At 36.4% G+C, this 6980-nt stretch overlaps 1 long non-coding RNA gene across 1 annotated transcript; it reads right to left on the bottom strand.

Annotated features, from left to right (window-relative positions):
* Positions 1–5140: 5140 nt before the first annotated feature.
* On the bottom strand, positions 5141–6589 carry LOC141633846 (uncharacterized). The gene is made up of 3 exons (XR_012538598.1): positions 6176–6589; positions 5716–5845; positions 5141–5388 (listed from the first exon to the last, which is right to left on the bottom strand). It is a non-coding gene; the product is annotated as an uncharacterized LOC141633846 (long non-coding RNA).
* Positions 6590–6980: the final 391 nt, after the last annotated feature.

The raw sequence follows: 6980 nt of genomic DNA, 5'->3' as shown, positions 1-6980 counted from the left end.
CGAGTATAGGGCATACTCGGCCGAGTATCCTCTACTCGGTCGAGTATTCACCATACTCGGCCGAGTATTCCTCGGCAGAACCCAATTAAACTACACCCTTGACACTACTCGGTCGAGTAGGCTCTACTCGGTCGAGTATTTAGCTTATGAAAATCCGTAGTGTTACAAATATCCCTTACCACTTTTCTACTCACTTGACTATACAAAGTGATTATTCCACTAGTACTATTGTCCTAGGTGGATTGGTCACAGGGTTTGCTAATAGGGTCTACCGGTTTAACCAAGAGACCACACATTCGCAACCTTTGCTTTCCTCAACGGAGGCGGGTGGCGGACTTGACTATGAATATTTTCTATCCTTGAATTGGTTTAGAAACTCTCATCCTTATATGAATTGGAAAATTGGTAGACAAGACTCAATTAGTCTACCGGACGAGGTTTCCGAACTCAAAGCTTTAGTCCACACCAAAACCGGTAGGGCGGGTGACCCCTTTGAACCTGTTACAAACCATTTAACTTTAAGAGGTGAGAGACCCAATGCACCAACCATTGAGCGACGTAAGAGAGGTCTATCATCTCAAGCTCATCATTCTACGTCTAGCATTAATATGATGGATACTGTAAGAGACCTTAGCCTTAATGTCACCGCCATTCGAGAAGACCAAGGACTTGCCCAACACCCCATTTATGATCACTTTGCTAGGCAAGGGGTTATCCAACCCAAGGTCCCTCACCCATCATTCTATAGTTATCCCTTGGGTGGGTTCCCTTCTTCTTCTGGTTATCACGCAGGTACTTATGCACCCGGTCCAGATTATTGTGGTTCGGATTATGGTGTGGAGGCTTTTAGTGGAGGCTATGGTGGATATGGAGGCTATGGTGGATATGGTAGCCATGGAGGAGGACTTTGTAGTGGAAGAAATATTGGTGAGTATGTCACTCCTTTCCAAATTGGTAGCCCAAGTGGTGGTTCTCAACAAGATGGTGCGTCGGGATCCGGTGAGGGTCAAGCACCAAAAGGTAGCAAGGGCTTCAACTTTTGGCCCTTTTCTTGAATTAATGAAGATTGGAAGAGTCCCCCGCATACATACTAGCTTGGGGGGAGGCTAGATAGTCGAGTAAGTTGCTTTTCTTTGCATTTTAGTTATATTTCCCGCAACCCATTAAATATTACCTCTTGTCTTACTTTTTTATGTGCTTTAATCCATTTTTACAGTTTGGTTGGATGCTTTACATGTTGGCACATTGAGGACAATTTTGTGTCTAGCTTGGGGGGGGGGGGATTGTATTTGCATTTTAGTGTAGCTTGCATTGTAGAAAATATGAAAATTTTGTTGCTTTTTGCTTCTAATGCTTGGTTTTGCCTACCTTTTGTCAAGCAAATGTGCTTATGACCTCTTGCTTATCCTAATAATAGCTAATATCTAATGATTCTTTCTTATTTGATGGGATAATGGCTTCATGGGGATGTCTTGACATAGTAGGTGGAAGATGAAAATTGAACCAATTAGGATTGATCTTAACTTTGGTAAGCCACAAAATGGTAAGGTAGAGCCTCCTTGGACGGGTACATCTTTTTTTGGTCTCACTTTAGTGAGTGTAGGTCTCCTTATGGTGTGTGTTATATCAAAAACCCACAAGTATAATCCTTGTTTCATTTCTTTAAACATTACATTCATAATGTGCTATGCATTTGAATCCATTCACTTTGACTTTGTTGCCCATTTCTAGCCCCTTCTTACACATATTTACATCTTATCTAACTACATTATACACTTTCCTACCTTATTATTAAGCTTGTATCTATGTCATTGGTGTTAGGGGGCTCATATGGGATATGCTATTTTGAGTCTTTGTGAGCTAGGTTATGCCGGAATTGCTATTTTCCGGAATTGGTTTATAAAAGAAAGAATTGAAAGTTGAGGAAAATAAAGGAAGAGGTATGAAAAAAAATGACGCAAGAAAATGAAAAAAAAAAGATGTGAAAAATAAATGAAAAATAAAGCATGAATTGAACTGAGAAAAAAAAAAGAAGAACAAGTTGAATTAAGAAACTCTCATGTTTTATCATCAATTTTTGGAGAGTATTCTTATGGTTAGTATTGAAATATTGGGTTTAGTTTGGGATTGAGCATCCTTTCACTTGGTTGTTGCAAGCTTAACTTAGTTACACATACCATAATTCATATGTTCCTCTTTCTTACCCATTACATATTGCCTTCTCCTTACCCATTGGCTTCTTTTTCATGCTTGCATTTGATTATTTTTGACTTGTGATTTGAAATAACCACCATATTAGATTGCAGGCACACTCTCATGAGTCGAGGATAGGTGAGTGCTACTCATATAAATATCCTTCCACATATAATGAGTGTTGAGTGAATCGTGAGAGTCCAAGGTCAAAAAGATCATGCAAGGGCCGAAAAGTTCATTTGAAGTCATTCATGCTACGCCGCTATGTAAATCTCGTCCATGTTTTTGCATTATCCTTATGCCGATGTTGTTTCGGGTTTTGAATCATTATGCTTATAGCTTGTTTTGGGACTATGCAATTGATGGGATATGTTTGCTTGCTTAGGGACACGCAAGGGTTTAGCTTGGGGGAGTTTGATGTGTCCATTTTATATACGATTTTACCCCCAATTTTAGCTCGGTTTTAATCGAATATCACACTTTTATTAGTGTATTTGTGAGCTAATTCTGTGTTCTAGTGTCTTTGCTTGTTTTTATTGTATTTTGTAGGAAATGTAGCTTTTATAGCTTTTTCCCATCGAATGTGAAAGCACTAAGAGTTCACGAGGCTAAAAGAAAGGAAATCATACAAAAGGAGGGCATTTTGGAGAAAACCGAGTAAAGGAATCCCGAGCATGAAGGAATGTGAGCATGGGTTGATACAAATGAATAAATGAAAGTCAAGCCCAAACAATGTCCAAAAACCAGGTCAAGCTTGCAAGCATAAGATACCAAATGATGCTCTAAACCGGAGGAATTATGGAGCTTAATGAGGCAACATTGGATATCATATGACATTTAATCATGAATTTAAGGCACTAAATGAAGGATTAAGCTTGCAAGCATATGATTTTTACGTTTCACTCCTATCTCACTATAAATAGGGGCCTTAATCCGTCATTAGGGGATATCTTTTACACTCTTTTACATCCTTCATATACTCTTTAGCACACAATTCTCTTAGTTTTCATATTACTTTGCATTTTGTTAAGCAATTTCCCTTTGTTGCAAACAATTTACTTAAGCATTTGGTTCTATATAATATAATCTCTCCATTCAAAGTTACTTGGGTTTGTCATTTGTGTTCTTCTTATTCAAGTCGTAATTCTTTTGCAACGGTAATTTCACTTCTTGTTCATTTCGTTATTGCATTCTTCATTATCGTTATTTCATAGTTTATATTTTAGTTATTAGCAATTCCACCATTAGTTTGTAATATTTCAAAGTCATTAGCATTATTAGCTTGTTTCTACCATTTTATTTACTTCTTTCATCATTAGCAATTACATTAGTTCATATGTCATCCTTTTTTTAGTTTATTCATAGTTCTTGACATTTTATTTAGTTATATTTTCATTATAATCATGTTTATTAGTTCATACACCATTAGTTTCATTTCTAATATGATTGAGTAGTTTCATATGTCTAGGGATTAGGGAAGCTATGCATGATTAGTATTTGTCAAAGTTAAATTTCGATGATGTAATATTGTTTAATAGTTTCTATCACATGCTTGTTTTATTTGCTAATCTTTTATAATTGATCACTATCTTTGATTAATTTGTTAATTCACTTTTATAATTCGAGAGGCACGAAAATGAATTAGACTAAGTGATGTGACCATAATTAGCGCATATTTAGCCCCCGAATTAGCCTTGTTCCCATGCTTTTTAGTGCATATTTGGGTCATTTCTTATCTTTAGTTCTTTATTTTGCATATTCTTTGAGATTTTGATCCCTTGGTAGGAAAGGAGTAAGAATCTTGCATTTTCATGGCAAAACGAGACTAAATTGATCGAATCCAATGACCAAGCATCAAGGAGAGACAAGATTAGAAGGCCTTTGTACATATAATAGTAGATGAGCAATGTTGAGAAAGGATCCTTGAGTCCCCAAGGAAATCCCCAAGGAATTTATGAAGAAAAGGGAAGAAAAGAAGAAGAAATCTTGCTGAAGAACAATCCGTGCGGATTGACTACAATCCGGCCGTCCTCCACCTGCACAATCCGTGCGGTTTCATCCCAAGACGCTCGGGTTAGCACTGACACAATCCGCCCGGATTCCTCCAAAGCCGCTCGTGTTCCACCGCCAGAATCCGCCCGTCCTGACACTAATCCGCTCGGATTCCTCTACAGCGCAATTTCGTCTTCTCCAAGCTACAAAGAAAGAAGCTCTTCCTTCGAAAAATACCGGTTCCTCCCTGCTCAATCTAAAAAGTGTAATTACTAGTTTAGCCCTTAGTTAACCCTAATGCATCCCCCTAATCTCCACTATAAATACCCCATTAGTCTAATTAGAAGAGCATGTTCTTCTTATCAATTCTTAGAGTAGTTAATACCAATCAAATCTCTCTTTAATTTTGTAATCAACAATTAATCAAGTTCTAATACAAGTTTTATTTCCTTAATCTCTCTTTTGTTCATCCTTTATTTTGGGTAATTGAAGATTATTTGGGTTATTATTGGGAGATTGACAACCTCTCAATCAAGCATCAAGTACTTCTTTTATCTTTGCTTTATTATTGGAATCATTAGTTGGTACAATTCTCTTAATCCCTTTTTAGTTATTGTTAATTACTTTCATTTCACTACTACAAAAAACCCAGAAGAGACCGGCTGAAAATGGCCTAAGAAACCGGACTACAACCGGTCTATATCTCACAGGTGTCTTAGCCTAAGAGACCGGTGAAGAAAGATGGTCTCTTTGGTGAAACTAAAAGACTTGTTATTAACCAAAACCGGTCTCTTTGCTCTCTACTTAAAACACTGGTTGTTGGTTATAACCCATCTCTTTAAAGGAGTGTTAAGAGACCAGTTATACAAAGAAACCGGTCTATTTGAGCCGTGCTAAAAGACCTATTTTGTAAATGAACCGGTCTCTTAGATATTAAGAGAGAACAAAAAAAAATACCATTCAAAAAAATAATGTAAATAAAATTTTAATCAAAAATTACAATTACTAAAAAAAAATATTACAATCTCAAATTACATTATCACCATCAACTATTAAAATCAATCAAACTTATATTTGGCTTCAAATAAACTAATCTTTAAATATAAAACAAATAAACTAAAAGAAATAATGACGCTCTTAAGTTAACTCCAACATCGGAATATATAACTTGTACTCGAACTTGAATTCACTACAATGGCCTCGCTCCAGTACACAAAGAGGGAAAAAAAGTATCAAAAACTCAGATAAGTTTTGTGGAAATTTGTTCACAACACTAACTAGTAACTACATGCACAGGGACTTGGGGAGTACAAATAAATCAATAGAGATCTATCCTAGAGCAATTCAAAGTAAACTGCGTCTTCACAAATTCGCCTATCTAGACTTGACCAAGTAGCTGGTACTAACAGTGAGATGAAAAATCTGGAGGGACCTTGTTAATCTACAATGAAAGTACCAGCATTATTTAGAAACCAACAACAAAAGCGAGCCTACACTACGAATTTGAGGTTTTAACACAGTTAAAGATACCTTGTGAAACAGAAACACACTATTTCTGGGTTGCAGGCCTATCAACCAGGCCGAATCAAAACATGGATCAGGTCACCAAAAGGGGCCTTGTTAATCTGCTACCAGTTCTTCAAAGAAGAAATCGATACAACTGAAAATACATACGAAATCTCGCCATTAATTCGCATAGCATAAAAAACTATAGTAAAAAAATGAAACAACAAACACTTCATCAAAACTCTATACCATTCAACTATGTGAAGATCAACGAAATACAATATACAAAGATGGGTCCATATTGTAACAAAAACCACGCGTAAAATGAAATTGATTTGTCACATTGAAAGATGAAAATCTAAAAATTACACGAGATACCAAAATGGATAAGCAGACAATTGTTATTAGAAAATTCACCATTAATTTCAAAATCATAATAAAAACTCCATTGACATTGAAATTACCAAGTAATTCTCAAATCAACCAGGATGTTATTAGGCGAATTAGCGGCAGTAAGAACATGGAAATCCCACTCGAACTCAATAATCAGTTTGGGCGTAAAAACCCAGACTGAGGTGACTGGGGGAGGAGACCATAGCAAGGAGAGCTTAAATGAGTTAGAGTCAAGCGGCGAGTTGAGGAATAGGTCCCAGTTGGAGAGCTCAGTGAGGATCCGGTCCAGGATGGAGGAATCAGATCTTCAATTAGATTAGATTAAATTCCGTTGTCTCAGGTGCACACAATTGATATAAAATACAATGGAAGAAGAAAATGGCGGCTAAATGCAGATTCAAGTTTCTTAATTTCTTGTTGCAAAAAGATGAATTAGAAGGAAGAAGATAAATTGGAAGAATATGGATTAGGGAAGAAAAATAATAATCGTGATTAAATTTTCTTTAACTTTTTGTTGCATATCCCCACGAACTCACAGAGTAATAACGTGGAGATGGTGGAGTCAAGCGGCGAAGAAGAAGAATAGAAGATGTATACGGCATAGGGTTTTACTCGGCTTTATTGCTAGGGATTTTTAACCGTCGTTGAATGTTTAATTACTAAATTTTAAGAGACCAGTTATAATAGGTAAATGGTTTCTTATATATAATTTAAGAGACCGGTTATAATAAAGAAATAGTCTCTTATAGTAAGAGACCGGTTAGATATCTCAACGGGTGTGTTATCAATGATTTTAAGAGACCAGTTCTGATAAATATATGGTTTCTTAGATTAAGAGACCGATTAGATACCCCAACAGGTTTGTTATTAGTGATCCCTTTGAGCATTTGTGTAGT

This window comes from Silene latifolia, chromosome Y, assembly GCF_048544455.1.
Source record: "Silene latifolia isolate original U9 population chromosome Y, ASM4854445v1, whole genome shotgun sequence".
Taxonomy (NCBI): domain Eukaryota; kingdom Viridiplantae; phylum Streptophyta; class Magnoliopsida; order Caryophyllales; family Caryophyllaceae; genus Silene; species Silene latifolia.
This window is presented reverse-complemented; position numbering and strand designations above follow the sequence as displayed.